Source organism: Equus asinus, chromosome 12 (assembly GCF_041296235.1).
Source record: "Equus asinus isolate D_3611 breed Donkey chromosome 12, EquAss-T2T_v2, whole genome shotgun sequence".
NCBI classification, from domain to species: Eukaryota; Metazoa; Chordata; class Mammalia; order Perissodactyla; family Equidae; genus Equus; species Equus asinus.
This window is the reverse complement of record NC_091801.1, coordinates 70,802,730-70,818,822: the sequence shown is the minus strand read 5'-3', so window position 1 is coordinate 70,818,822 and position 16,093 is coordinate 70,802,730. Positions and strand designations below refer to the sequence as shown.

The 16,093-nt window shown below is 42.4% G+C and overlaps 1 protein-coding gene and 1 non-coding gene across 6 annotated transcripts in view; both read left to right on the top strand.

The window, feature by feature from the left end:
* Window positions 1-16,093, top strand: part of LRATD2 (LRAT domain containing 2) — a 56,356-nt gene that overhangs the window by 26,690 nt on the left and 13,573 nt on the right. The gene's annotated exons all lie outside the window — the stretch shown is intronic.
* Window positions 7,729-7,835, top strand: LOC123275888 (U6 spliceosomal RNA). Its single transcript, XR_006512061.2, has one exon. It is a non-coding gene; the product is annotated as a U6 spliceosomal RNA (small nuclear RNA).

Below are 16,093 nucleotides of genomic sequence, written 5' to 3'. Positions count from 1 at the left end.
GAGCTAGACTCTTCCTCCTCAGCATTCTAAGGAACTTTTCTGATCTGGTTCCTTGCCTTTCCTTCCTCTTCAAAAGTGAACTGAGTCACTGGTCACAGCATTAAGAAACTGAGCTCAGGACCAGACCAGGTAAGGCCAGGACCTGGGATGCTGGCAGATGAGCAGGGACAGTGATGGTCAGACAGAGCTAGGGAACCATGAACAGGGAACCAACAGAAAGGAACACAGAGACCAGATGCAGACATTTCACCTGCAGCCTGGAGGTCAGCCCAAGGGGAAAAGAGATAAGGGATGCAAAGGTTATAAGTAAGGTTGGCACAGCTCCCTAAGAAATGGGTGAATGACCAGGGTGACATTGCTTTGTCCAACAGAAGCAGCTCATATTTGTACAATGCCTTAATGGTTAAAGCAAATTCCAAAATATGTTACTAGACAATAGTTTATACCAGACAGTGGGCTTCCTGAGGGCGGCACATTTTCATTTTGGTATCCCTACCATCTAGCACGGTGCCTGGCACATAGTAGACAATCTCAGCAAATATTTGTTAAATAAATAATTGGAAATAGAGTAAATAATGGAACCATGAGGGGTTTGGGAGCCAATAACCTCAGGAACATAATCCTGGTTCTGTTGATAATTGAGAGAGAGTCCTTGGGGAGGTCATCTAGTCTTTGTGAGCTGCAGTATGCTCATATATGCAATGAAAATTAAGAATTCCTACATTTTCAGTGTTGTTGGGAAGTTATACACAAACACACACTCTGCATACACACATACTATACACACATACACCAGCATACTAGATGTATATGTATACACTACATATATATGTGTGTATACTCACACATATGTGCATACACTCAACACTACTTTTGTGTCTAGCTAGGTAATCATGATGATATGATGACAGCGACCATGTTGATGAAAGAGTAACTTCCCTTGAGGGTTCCTATATTTTTTTGCTACCTCCATTTCTTGAATGAGTTTATTTCCGACAGCTCTGTCTAAGCAACAAATGGGTCTTAAGCTTCCCAAAGAGAAGAGAGCTGAGGAGAGAGCTGTGCACCTAGCAAGGTGACTTCTGTTATTAAATGAGCACAGTGGTGCAGGCTCGCTCGCCCCTACTTACAACTGTTATAAAGGAAGGCTTAAAAGCCACCCCACCATGTCCTCTCAGAGGTAAAAGCTCTCGCTGCAGGGGTTTGCTGAGCCTTCCTAAGCCGCAGTGACACTGGGCCATGAGCTGGGTCCTTCAACAGTTCACCTCTAGGTTAGTCGTGATTTTTTTTCTTGTATCTTTCTTTCTCCAGTCAACTTTTCTCAGTCTGTGAAAGTTAGAATCTTTTTGCCATCATTCTTCTCACCATTAGAGGTTTAGACCTCTACTCTCATCTCCATATTTCCCACCCCTCATTCTACTAAAATCTGTTTAGTGGTAAAATCGGTTAAGATGGCATTTAATAGAAAGAACGATGCGCTGACTCCCCTTGCTCTCGGTACCAGCTCCCTCTCTGATACAAGTTCACCACCTATGGGCTGACAAGGAGGTTCAGGCAGGGATTCTTCTTAACTTGCGATTACTGTGTTCCCAACATGTGCTCATCACTCTCCTATGCAACCTGGATGGTAGAGGAGAAGAGAGGATGCTGGAATCAGAGGCCCTGCAATATAAGGCATATAGCAGCTCTCTTTCAAGGAGTGAGCCAAACATTTTTGAAAATGTTTTTATAAAATTTGTTGGCTGACAAAAGTCCGTGGTCCATGTATACATTATGATGATCCATATTAATGTGAATCACAATAACACATCAAAAATGGACTTCAAGCAAACTTACCTAAATCCTCAGCATTAGTAAACGTTGCTTTCTGCTGCAAGAAAACGCATGGGAGTACCTGTTGAAAATTTCCCATACAGCACCTTTCAGTAATGTTCATCCCAGTGAGCTTGTTCCCCTCCTCCTGCACTCCTTGGAAGAGGAACCACTTTGGATTCATTGATCCTCTGGTTCTTACTGATGCTCTGAGGGTGCCCAAGAAGAAGGTGCTGTTTCACGTCCATGAGGACAGGAATCTTAGCCAGGAGTTCATGGATCTCTGCAAAGTTGTATGGATAGTGTTCACCAGCCTTCTGATATTTATGCAAAATTTGTATCTATGTCTTCTGTGGGCTTCTTTTTCTGAGAAAATTTTCCATATCTTTCGGGAGATTCCCATGGTTATATATGTTAAGAGGACGCTAACCTGGAGGGTTTGTTGAAATATTTTGTAAACTATACCCAGTATATTTTAGCCAAAAATCGGAGGGAAAATAGTAAACTCCCTTTCTCCTTGGCTTATGGGATTTTCACTCCTTGCCCAGAGGTCAATGAAAGAACTGTGTACAGAGATGGTGTGGCACAGCAAAGGAGTAGTGGTAGATGAAACTGTTGTAGCCAAGACTCTAGTACCAATTGGCTTTCTGAATCCATGTAGTCTCCACAATACTAACCATGAAGTGGATAAAGAAGAATAGTCCCCCTCCATCCTCTGCCACACAGATACAGCCAGGAAGGGACATATGTATTACATAGGAAGTTTGATGGCTTCCATGTGCTCCCACAAATGTACTCCCACAAGTACAACCACAAATATTTACCAAGGGTGCAAAACCAGAGAGTGAGTCTTCTTGAAGAATGATGCATTAGCGAGGTCCTAACTGTGTCCTATGTGTGAATTTTGACAAGTCCCTTAATGTCTCAGCCTGTGTTTTCTCACTCGTTCAATTCAGGTGAGTTTATTCACCTAATCTGCCTTTAAAGGATGTAGTAGTTAAATGGTAGAGTTGCTGAATCACTAAGAAAAAAATGAAGTCTAAAAGAACATAGACACCCAGGTATTTTAGTCTTAATAGAAAGAATGTGATTGTTCTGAAAGGACAACTAGGACCAAAATAGCAGAGTAGACTGCTTCCAGGAAGAAGAAACTAACAGGCAAAGTGGGGCATGTTGAAAGTGCATTTGGAAACCAGAGTCAAAACATTTTGTATGCTGCTGTAAGAGTTTGAAGATTGTTATGTGGGTCTGATATGCAAGTGGTGGTGTGGACTTGGGCCAGACATCAGTTCAATGACCATTGTGAAAGACCATATGGACAATTTGTATTTTGCTCTTAGCCTTCTGGACACCAACCTGGCCAGGCTCCTGGCCACTCAGGAGCCTGAGGTTCTCTAAAAACAGATTCCTGGGCTCAGAGCTCACTGGGGCAACCGGTCTTCTACATTAACCCTGTCAGAATGTGACTACTTCATGTGTTATTAACTTGCACGTGCAACATGTAGATTGAAATCTTTAATAATAATACTAGTAATGTTGAGGATGTACCATGCTAGGCACTACTTTGTGCTTTCTCGGTTATTCTTCACAAATACTCTGCAAAGTAAGTGGAATAGGTTTGTTGGAAATAGGTTGGACCTGGTTGATATAATCAGGAAATAGCTTTCCTTTTCTCCCCATGGCCTTCAAACTCACTTAGTTGTATTTGCCTTCTCCCTCCACTGATGGTGTATCAGGGAGAGGTAGATTCCCAGTCACTTTCAAGTATTAAAACGTCCACTCCAACCCAAATCAAAATTTAATCTCACATCCAGTTTCAAGCTTCTCCGCTCTGCCCAGCTCAGGCGTGTCCAGATGCTTCGGTAAAAGCATAGAGTGCTTGGCCCATTCTTCAACTCTCCTTGCTCCACCGCCTACCTGACTTCCCTAATTGCTGATGGATTTTCCAAGGTTAGGGTAGTGGGAAGGGTGAGAGATCAGGTGGCAGATTCTGTTTGTGATGCTCTCTTGGCTGTTGAAGGTGCTCCAAATGATCAGATCCAAATGTGCAGTCTTCCAGGTGGCACCTTTCATGCGGCTTCCTCAGAGACACTGACTTGGCAATGTGCTAGGCTAATCTCTTGTAACTTCTTTCAGCTCCTGCCCCTTGTGGTACCCTAGTTCTCTTGAGCAGATTGGTTAAGCTTCCTTCCATGGTATTCACCTGGGCCTGGTGAAATGCACACACACTTGCTCCGCCATCGTGGGCACTTTGAGGAGCCTCACCCTTAATGTTCTCTAAGCAAGCTAGGCACTAGTATCTATGTTCTCAATGCCAGGGGGTGAATTTAAAATCTCTCAAGAACTCCACTACGCTCCACTGCAGGGGCAGCTTGGGACCAGTCTTTGCATCTCTGCATCCCAGAAAGTATCCAGCCTGAGAGCGAGATGCCAGTCTTCCTTCTCTTAACAAATCCTCTTTCCAAGACTGATTATCCTAGACTTCCTCATTTTGCTGTGGGTGAGTGGAAGCAAATCCATCTCCAATATTACAAGCATTTTTGAAAGAATTTCTTTCTTTCCAAGGAGGCTTCTAGACTTCTTGTAAGCAAGCTTTTGGGAGTGTCAGATTTGGTTACCAATTAGCAGTTCTCATGTGGAGGGATCCAGCTCCTCTCTGTAGATTACCTGGCTACTTAGCTTTGTTCCCATCTTTGGGGTCTCAGCCGAAACTCTAAGTTCTGTTGAACATTTTTTATAATCCTTTTACCCACAAGAAACTGAATCATAGAGATTTGTTGGGGCCCGCCCCATGGCTGAGTGGTTAAGTTCATGCACTCCCCTTTAAGGGCCCAGGGTTTCACTGGTTCAGATCCTAGGCACAGACATGGCACTGCTCATTGGGCCATGCTGAGGTGGTGTCCCACATAGCACAACCAGAGGCACTCACAACTAGAATATACAACTATGTACTGGGGGGTTTTGGGGAGAAGAGGAAGAAAAAAAAAAAAGAAATTTGTTGCAAAGTGCTGAGGGTTACTCAACTTGTAAGAGCAAAAGTCAGATTTAAACCCTGGTCTGCCCTTCTCCCATGCACATAGTCTTTCCCATACTCCACAGCATTCTCCTTAACTAAAGTTGCCTAGGACCAGGAGAAAGGAACTACACTTAATTGCATTTTACAGATGAGTAAACAAAGGCTCAAAAAATGTAAGAGACTTGCACAAGATCACCCTATGGACTAGTCAGGGTTCCAAAAGGAAACAGATGGCTCACGCAGAGGAGGATGCTCCAAAGACAGTTTAATAAAGGATCATTTAAAAAGGTATGGGCAGTATTAGGAAGCCACAAGGGATAGTGCAATACTCCAGGACTAGTGAGCAGCAGGGCTCTTACCCGTAGGACTAGAGGGAGCAGAGAAGGAGAGAATTGTGTCCAATGGGCCACCTTAAGAGGAACGGGGACCACAGGTTGTAGGAGATAGCCAGTCCTAAGTCACATGTGGCTCTGACACTTTGACTGTATTGCAAATGCTTCTAGGGCAGGGACTTTTTCTTATCATCTTTTAAATGGTGCCATTCCAAGCACACACAGACATTTAGTGACTTTTCCTTTAAAAAAAAATAAAAACGCAGGCTGTGATTTTCTTGCAAGGCTGGAAATTGACTCTGGAGGCAGTTACCCAAAAGGAGTGTCGATCACGTTTTGACAAATGGAACCATCATTGGAAGAAACATGTAATCTTTTTAATTATTCATTCTATAACCCACATGTTAGCTTTGTCCTCATTCTTGAGTACTAGTCCCTTTTTAAATCTATCCACTTGTGCACAATCATGATGGAACAAGGTAGTACACTGAAGAGTTTTTTAGGGATAATAGAGTCAAGGCTACAGAACACTATTCACCATGAACTCCTTCAGATTCTCCTTTGCTGTTTCCTTCTTCTTTTCTTCCTTTGTCTTTTTTCCTTCCCCTTCCTTCCCTTTCTCTGCCTTCTGTCTTGACAGTTCTCTTCCTCATTTTTGACAAAAATTCCTCAGTTCTCAGACCTGGTGGGAGAGACTGCTATGCATTCATCGAAGGTCGTTTTCTCTTGTTCTTGGACACATACCGAAACTACATTTCCCAGACTCCTTTGCAGGTAGATATAGCCATGTGACTGAGTTTATCCAATGGAATATGGGTAGAAGTGGTATGTACCCCTTCCCGATGTCCTGGCCCGTGAAAACCTCCCATAGACAAGCCTCTCTCTTTCTTTCTCTCTCTGCTGGCTCGATGTTGAAAGTCAAGGGATTAGACTGTTGATGGTATTGAAACCTTCATCAACCTGGCTCTGTATGGGGCAGAACTAATTCTAACTCTAGTTCACACCTCTTCTCCTTGCCATCAGGATCATCTTTTAGGTGTTTACATGAGAGATAAAGTTTATGTAAGAGAGAATTAAACTTTATGTGAGTGAGAAATAAACTTTCATTGTATTGAGTCAAAGATATTTCAAGCTTTATCTGTCATAGCAGCTGACCTTACATAAACTAATATAGCCATCTCCCCGAGGAGTCCTCCTCCACCTTTCCTGATCTTGTGCTTCTCCAAGTCTCTCTCCTCTTAACTATGATGAACAAAGTAGATCTCAAGCTGCTGTGTCCATGCTTGCACACTCACAACCAATGTAGCACTCAGCAAAGAAACCTTCAATTACAAAGAACCACCCCCTAAAAGGAGGGATATGTCAAATAATATTTATTTTCTGTGACATACCATCTTTCATTCAACACATATCACGAAACACCTTTTATATTCTCTGCTCTTCTATAGGCGCTAGAGATAGAGAAACAAAAGCCAGTTGCTGCCTTCAGTAGTTCTTGGTCTAGTGTTCAAATAGACAACAAAAGTATAGTTTAGAAATCATAGGTTTTCGCGGAAGTCAAAGGAGGGATATTTAATTCAACTTAGACTTGCATCAAGGAAGTTTTCCTAAGGAAGGATCTGGCTTGAATCGTAAAGCGTGAGGAAGAATCAAGCAAAGGTGGAGGGAGAGTGTTGTTGCATGAGTATTGTGAGTAAGAAGGCAGTGAGATGGTGTGGCTTTCCTGGAAACTGCATTTTAAGCCAAACCAGAGTGAAGGGTATATGACTGGGTGTAGGTGTGGGTGTGGTGGGAGATAAAGCTGGAGATTCAAGTTGGGACCAGGTCCTGAAGGACATCATGTTGAAGGTTAATGTGCATCTGACACCATCTGTTCCTGTCTCCTTGTTAATATGCCATGTCATGATTTCTCAGTTACACGTCAAAAATAATTCTTGTTCCTCATACATGGCTCTCCCTGTGTTCTAAGCACAGTCCCTGAGCTGGAGGAGACTTCAATGTGATGCCCAAGCTTCTCCACAATTGCTCTGAAATGTCGCCGTCTTGGATGTTCCCAGGGTCAGCCTCACTATATGTGAATTTGTTGAGGGCTTCGCATGAAGGAAAAACCATGGGGCTTTGGAGAACTCAGTATAGTACACTAAGAATCTCCTCCTTTCTGTGTGGGCCAAGAGCCTTTTTGTCTTCAACCACATTATCATCGTTGTTGTTGCTGCATTTCATCCTTTTTACTTATACAGCCCTTTACTGTTCATAATGGCTTTTACTTAAATGACTTCATATGATCTTCTCTAGTGTCCTCTGCAATTTGCAGAATGGATTCCATGATCACATGATATAGGTAAAGGGCCTGAGGTCTAGAGAGATGAAATAATTTGCCTCTCCTCATTGGTAAGTGGTTGAGCCAGGACCAGAATTGCACTTCAACAAATATTTTCTAGGTCTTGATCTCCTTGAGACGCAACAGCACATCTTCTAAAAAGTGTCAACTTCCCAGTGCCCTATGTAGCCACTTAATCTGTATTTGCTGATTTAACTTAAAATGGTGATTAAAAACATAGGCTTTGAGTGCTCGCTTCGGCAGCACATATACTAAAATTGGAATGATACAGAGAAGATTAGCATGGCCCCTGTGCAAGGATGACACGCAAATTCGTGAAGCATTCCATATTTTTTTGTAATCTATCATAACATTAATAAAAAAAGAAAAAAAAAACATAGGCTTTGAAATCAAAGGAAATCTGAATTCAGCACCTGGTTCTTGGTATACTTGGGCAAGTCATTTAATCTCTCAGAGCAGCAGGTTTCTTATTTATAAGTGGACTATTAATGTTTTCCTCATAGAGTTGTGAGAACCAAAGGATATGATGTAAATGAGGCATTTAGCATAGTACCTAGCACACAGAATTGCTCAGTTTATGCTAAGATCTCATGGTGTCTCTTTTCAGTTATTATTTTTTTAATACGCAAAATTTTACAAGTATTCAAAAGTAGGCAGAATCACATAGTGGACCACTACACGCCAAACACACAGGTTCAACAATTATCAGCTCATGGCCAATTTTCTTTCATATCTCTATCTTCTTTCCTCCCTTGTATTATTTTGAAGCCAATTTCAAGCATCATATCTTTTCATCTGTAAACTACGCAATACGTATCTCTGAAAGATAAGGATTTAAAAGAATAATAACCACAAGTGTTACTTCCCTCTACAAAAAAATAATCAATAGTTGTAGCAAGCACCGTAATGGCTCCCCAAAGACGTCCATGTCCTGATTCCCTGAACCTGTGAATATGTTTTATGGCAGAGGAGAATTAATGTTACAGATGGAATTATGTTTGCTAATTGGCTGACCTTAAAATAGGGCAATAATCCTGGATTATCCAGCTGCACCCAATGTAATTGCAAGGATCCTTAAAGGGGGAAGAGAGGGAAGAGAGGGAGAACCATGGAGATGGCAGCCAAGAAGGATTTGGCCTGATGTTTCTGGCCTTGAAGACTCAGGAAGGGGGCCATGAACCAAGATTATAACACAATGAATTATAATCTCTTCTTCTTTAGTGTAGGAAGAACCTGTGTCTTGCTTCTAACCAACAGAATATGGAAAACTTGGTGGGATGTCACTCCCTTGATGGGATTATATTATATGGTAAACAGTGTCTCTTCTGAGGTCTAAGAATAGAAGCATTTTTCAAGAAACTTATACGTTAGTTGGAAAGTCATCATTTGCTCTCACTATGTCACAAAACTCTTCTGGCGCTCCCTGACTCTTCAGTGAAGAACTTCTAGTATTTTTGCAGTCTGCTGGATTTGTCTTGTGGGACTGATCAAGAAGGAGGCCAGAAGAGAAATAAGTTAACTCTACCCAATGTCGTTCCAAATTTTGGCAACAAATCCCTCTTGGGTGAATTTTCCTCTTGGGTGGATGACGGTGAGGGTATCAGTCACAGAGAGGGACTCTCAACCCGGGGGTCTGTAGAGAAGATCTGAGTATGAAGTAAAGAGACGCTAACTTATACTCTCACCAATAGTAGAAATCAGGAGGCAGCCCTTAGAGCAGAGAAAAGGGAATCTTGAAGCACCTGCTTTTCAAGGCTTAATTACCCCCACAAAGACTGGGATACCAGGGAAACTGAAGCACATGCCTAGGTGACACACACACACACACACACGCACAGTCAGACCTACATGATCACAGAAGCTTCAATAAGTAATCCGAGATTTCTCAGTCAGAAAATCTTTTATTTTGAGCATACATGTAATGTTTATGTTTTATCAGTGACAAAAGAGGATAAGAACAGGCACTATGAACTTTTCTTTGATTAGGACTCTAAAGATCTGTAGAGACCCTGCTCAGGTCACACACCTATCCACACATGGAGATGCTCGCTTTCCATGGCTCTCCAACACCCCTCCCAGCTCTGATGATGGCAAAGGTACAGACAGATACTCAATTCCTGAGCAGCCATCTGTTGTTGATTTCTACTTGGCTCCTTCTAGTCTCTAGAGATACAGAGACTTGCAGATACTTAGAGCAGGAGGAAACTTAAAGAGCGCTCAGGTCATCTCCAACATTTGACAGAGGAAGTAACCAAGCCCAGAAGAGGGGAGCAATGCATTCAAGGTCACACAGCCTCTCCAGTGCAGGGACAGGACCAGCAGCCATAGCCTGGTCCTCTTTCCAGCATGCTGTGTCTTGCTCTTCTCTGTCACCCTTCCACGTATGCTGGAGGAAAGAGGTGGGTGGACGTTCAGGGAATGCAAACTCCTGCTAATGTTTGAATATTAAAATTTAATATTGTAATTTTAGCCTAAAACAAAACCAAATGAAAAAGGTACATCTACTGCAAAAAGTTAAATGATGCATTTCTGGCCCCAGTACACATGGTTCTGAATAATTTGCCTTGTGGATTTATTCCTAGTGGCAGGGCTGGCCTGGGCAGCATGGGGAGGAAGGCAACAGGGCTTCATGGGACCTCTCTTCTACTGGACATTTCTTTTCTCTCCTCCATTCCCCATTCCATTCCTTGAAGACTTTTTTTTTCCATATAGTGGCCCCAAACTTCCGTGCATTCTTAAAGCCACCCTTTCTGCCATCAAAACTAATGTTTCATGTGTTCTCCAGGTGACCAGCTACATTGGATTGCTAGGGCTGCCATAACAAAATATCATAGACTGGGTGGCTTCATAACAGAAATTCATTGTCTCACAGTTCTGGGAGCTGGAAGTCTCAAATCAAGGTGTCAGCAGGGTTGGTTCCTTCTGAGGAGTGTGAGGGAAGGATCTGTTCCAGGCCTCTCTCCTTACCTTGTAGATGTCTGTCTTCATGTTCATATCACATTCTCCCTGTGTCTTCACATGGTCTTCTGTCTGCCATGTCTGTGTCCACGTTTCCCCTTCTCATAAGGACCCAGTCATATTGGATTAGAGCCCACCAGAATGACCTCGTTTTACCTTGATTACCTCTGTGAGGACCCTTTCTCCACATAAGCCTGCATTCTGCGGTACTGAGAGATTGGGACTTCAACATACGAATTTGTAGGGGGACACAATTCAACCCATAACCCCAGCCAAACTGGTAGATCATGTGCTGCGAGCTGGCAAGAAGACAGAACTTGGTTCTCACAGCTCTGGGCTTCTTTCTCGGGCCCACCCTTGTCTGCCTGAGACAACATGAACAGGTCACTGCCTCTCTCTGAGCCTCTCCTCCTGCGTTTTAAAATTAGTGGAAATCACGCCAGTTTCTCAGAGCTTTGATGACAAAGAAACAGGATAGTGTTTGTGAAAAGTCCTAGCACAACATCTGATACATCAAAGCATAGTCAAACAGAATTGTTCGTGTTCCTACTTTTGTGCACACCAAGAAAATATTCACAGATAAGGACTTATTACGATCATCAAAAAAGGAAACTGAGCAAAACACATACACACATCTGCCCTTGGGAACTTTTGTTCAAACAAAAACTCATGTATAAAAACAAACAAAACCAACACATAAAGTAAAGAAAGCAGAGTGGTGGAAGAGATCATGGGATCACCAAGGCCCCCCTTCTCCTCCCCAATATTTACAAATTTACTGAGAACACGCAGGCGTAATTTCTGACACTGTTTTTCTAATGGTGCAGGGCAACTGTTTGGGTAATTTTATTTTATATTAAAAAATAACAGTAACATTGTGTTGCTTTTCTTATCAAAAGGAATACATGTGCCATATTACAAAATGCAATACAAAAGTTATATATGCATATATATATCTCTTACAAGTTGGGAATATCATTACATGCTTTTTTCAGTAGAACTCTGTTGTTTGTTTTTTTGGTAAAAAGTAGGATCATATAATAAGTGCCATTGATAAATCTTCACATTTCCTATATTAGCAATGCACCTTGAACCTCTTTCTATGTTAATATGTATTCTTCTCCGTATCATTTTAAATGGCTAAATAGTTTTGTGTTGTTTGAATGAACCGTAGTTTAACTATTCGATATTGACGAGCATTTAACTTATAGTCAGCTTTTGAATTATTATGTTACTATTAGAAACCAATGCTTTGATAAGCTCCTTAACCTTTCGACATCTCCCTGCTCTTTCCACTGATATGATTATTAATCTTTGGCTATATCAACCCAAACTGAATAGCTGGGATGGTGAGAGATGAAAGAGACAAACTGTTCACACAGCTCTATACACAATATTTAAAAAAATCCTATGCAAGGACTTGTAAATCTATCTGGAGAGACTTATTATGTCTGTGCTTCAAATGAATCACTTACCAAACTGTTGCTGAAAAAAATTCTAGCAAGATATTCCAAAATAATGGAGAGAGGAAACATAATAATTAGAATTCAGAGTAAGGTGCAAGTGAGCGATAGAGGAATCTCGAAAGGGTTTTTGATTAGAAAGAAAAATGCCTGAGGAATCGTGCAGAAAGTGGAGACTGACAGGGAAGCAGACTTTCTCCATAATTTAGCATAAAGGAGGCTCCTACCCAGAAAGTGTTGCCTAAAATCAAAGATTGCCAGAAGTAAGGAGCCACTTTACGACTGTTGGTGTTTTTGTCGTTACAGAGCTTTGTGGAAAAGGGCGGGGAGGCACATGGCCAGGATTTTGGTCCTGGAGACTCAGCTGATGTTGCGCAAACTTACGCAAGTCTGTTGCTGTCACTGGCTGAGCTTTCTAAACCTGTAAAATAAGGACACTGGGTTAGAAAATGAATAAGGGCCCTCTTAGATTCTAATTTTTAAAAATCCCAGGTCTTCTAAGATTTCACAGATAGACAATGAACAACTTAATGAATAAAAAATCACACAGATGCTAGGAGGTTAAAAGTGCAGGGGTCAGGGCTTCACCAAATGTTATTAAGCATCCACTCCCACCTCTACTTCAATCCTTTCACTTCTGCACTCCCTTCTGGGTCCTGTCAATTTACTATTCAGATCAACTGGCTAATTTTGTCTGAAAAGGGAAGGGAAAATCTCCGTGTCATAGGATACACTTTTCGCTTTGATGGATGAGGCTTAAATTCCAAAGAGAATGTTAGGCAGGAAAATCCAGCTCCTTTCAAACTAATTGCTGCATATCTGATTTATTTCCCTCCTTAATGCTGTTTATCTTGTTTTTATTCAAAATATAAAATTGCTCCCTGAGTTGGGAGATTAATGGCTTTCTTCTCCTTTAGCAACAGATCATTTGTGGACCCAGGTTATAAATAGGAGGTTAGAATCCATGACTCATTGTTTTTTCCTTTTTCATACAGGATGTCCCCAGAGGTTAACTGGCTTTTTTTTTTTTTTTTTTTTTAAGTTAGAGATGATAACGTCTAATTATTTGTAGGCTGCCATGTTGGAGGTTTTCGTTTTCAGGAAAATGTAATGGTTTTCTTTTGTGCTGTACTCCTGGAAAATTTTATATTTCGATAAACTAGAATTTTAAACATCATTGAGCCATGGCTTGATGGATGACATTGTTGCTTGCTTGCTTGATTCATTCATTTAACAAATGTGCATTTATTGTATGCTGACTGTATAAGGAATGTGAATGCTCAGTGTCTCTGATGAAGCAGGTTTGACACTGAGGCTGGAAGGAATGCAGAGGTAGGGGGTTGCTTCTCAGGTCCTTTTGTCTTGTGCTTGGAGTTTATTCATTAGTTTATTATGTATTTCCTCACTGAGTTATCAAACATCTGCTGCAGCTACAGATCCTGCCGGGGTTTTACAAAAGTATGGTGCATTTGGCATTCATTCATTTATTCATTCATTCATTCAGCAACCAAAACAATAACAAAACACAATGCCACCCTCCAACTAGGCTGTGAGATGTGGATGGAGAGAGGAAGACAGTTATGAAGGGCATTGTGTGACGTGCTTAAGGAGCTTTGATTGACTTTAGTATCTCTTTTGTTTTTTTCCTTTATCTGTGCTTTCTGGCACTCTCTGGCTGTTTAACTTGGGACTCTGTGCCTCCGTTTCCTCTGTGTTAAATGGTGTATCCATCAGTGTCCAGTCAAGGAAATAGAATGCATCGAAGATATTTCTAGCAGAGAGGGATTTCATGCAGGTGATTAGTTACCATGTTTGGGAAGAGGAGAGAAGTAAAAAGGAGGAGAGAGTGACTCAGAAGTGAGGAAGCTTACTAGCCCTTGGCAGGAGTGCAGGCTGCATGTGCTGCTGATCTGCTGCAGGCCGTATTGCTGCTACTGCTCCCAGGAGGTCCCTGCAGCTGGGCACAGAGAAGCTGTGCTCTTACTCATACTGCTACCACTGAGGGAGGCACCAGCGGAAGCAGGGGGAAAAGAAAACAGTGCGAAAGCAAACTTCTCCCTTCCTCCAGCTTTCCAGGCTCTCCCCAGGGCCTCCCAGGGGCAGAGGCCCAACCAGAAGGCAGTGACCAGGGAGCCTGGAACATGTATTTTACAGGCTTCCACACCCGCGATGCGGGATAAAGGAGAACATAGGAGGGCAGGAATGGAGATGGCAGCTAACAGACAAATAACCAGCACAAACGGGGACAATGATGGAACCCACCTTAAATCGTTACTGTGAATTAATGAGTTAAAATATACAAAGCCCTTTGGAAGAAGGCCTGGTACATAGTCAGCAGTTGCTCTTAATGATCATCTAGTGGCTCATGGGAGTTGGGCAAGGCGTGTAAATAATGTAGGAACCAAATCAGATTTACATTGGAGAAAGCTCAGCTGGGGCCCACGGAAGAGCATGAGCTTTCAATGAGTCATGGGAAAGCCAGGGACCACTTCTCCAACAGGTGGTTGGAGTGTCTGTGCTATAACAGAGTTGGAGAAGAGAGAATTGATTATAGCATTATTTAGGCAACAGAATTATCTAGACTTAGTGATGGAGAGGAGGATGAAAAAGGAGGGCAGTTCCAAGATGCTTCCAAACTTTGGAAATGGGTGATTGTACGGAGAGCAGGTGGCCTCATTGTTCATTATTGTGTTATCAGGAGAGGGATGGAGTGTGCCTTACTGATCATTGACTCCCTGCAACTGGGGTAGTGCCTGGTAGACTACATGGATGTGCTTGATTATTATTTATTGAAGGAATGAACGAATGAATAAATTGTCTAATTTCCTCACTTTACTAAAGAAGAAATTGAAATATGGAGACAATCAGTCACTTTCCCAGGAGTCTGTAACTAACAAGTAGCAAAGTCACTCGCCTGAATTTTATGTCCATTGCACTTTGCAGTGACCACACAGTCCCCACACAGGCAACATAACACCACAAACACACAAAATCTTTGGTCCAGTGCTGTGATCCTGGAATAGCTAGAGAGTAGATTCCTATTTTTTAAGAGAGAAATTGGGACAGGAAGTCACTTCAGCAGATTATTTCCATACAAATAAGCATGATGGCTGCTAGCATTTGCACAGGACACTTTTCAGAAAAGAAATGGAGATCAGTTTCATTAATTAAACTAGCATGCATTGTCTGCCTGGACAGTCTCTGTGCTAGGAGCTGGGATGTGCCTTCAAATAAAATACATCAATGAACTTGCTCTAAGGGACAGACTCTTTGGAAATTTCTATTTCAGGAGCTTTTCTAGATTTGATAAGGTAGAACGCCGGAAGAAGATAAGAAAACCTCCTCTGCAGCACCTTGCCTGTCTCATGACAGTTGCTGTCACATCCAGGATTTCTTTGCAAAGAGAACAGACCAGAGTCAGAGTGCATGTGAGGCCCGGCTGGGAGCCGGGACCTCTCCACCACACTTCCCAAAGTGAGTTCTGTGGATGTCTCGCATCCCTGTCACCTGGGATGCTTGCTAGAAGTGTAGGTTCTTGGGCCCCAACCCAGACCTGCTGAATCAGAATCCTGTGGGATAGGAGATTCCTGCAAGGATGTGCCTGAGAAATGCTTTTTCTGGCTTTATCAAGCCAGGACCTTCACCTGTTAGCCTGCCACTGACTTGAGCCTTCCCTGAAGGCAGAAGTAGTCTCTCCCGCCTTTCATCCTTTTCCTTCCTCCGGGCCCTCCTCATATGTTATACATGTCTATACTTTTGTGTGTCTTCCCACTAGTCTTTCTTCACTCTGCAGTGACAGAAGTCATTGTCCAATTGCAATTCCCCAGCTCCACAAGTTGCATGGAACTGTGTTCAAGTCCTTGAATGTGCTTTGCCTTCTCTTGACTCTAACTAAGCATCTGCACAGCTAGTCCTCACTGGACCAATCTCTCCATGTCTTTGTTTTGTTGTCTCTTAATCATCTTCTCAAACAGCTCACACATGTGCTCTTCCAGGAATCCTTTCGGCACCTCCCAGGCTGCCACACATTCTTTGAGCTCCCCGTAGCTGAGTAATTCTCTTTATATTGTAGCTTTCTCACTGTTTCTCTGCCTCTTCTGTCTCTCACACTTGACTCTGCACTCCTGTGAAGGGAGGGAACTGGGTCAGGTTGTTGGTACCCCCCAGATTC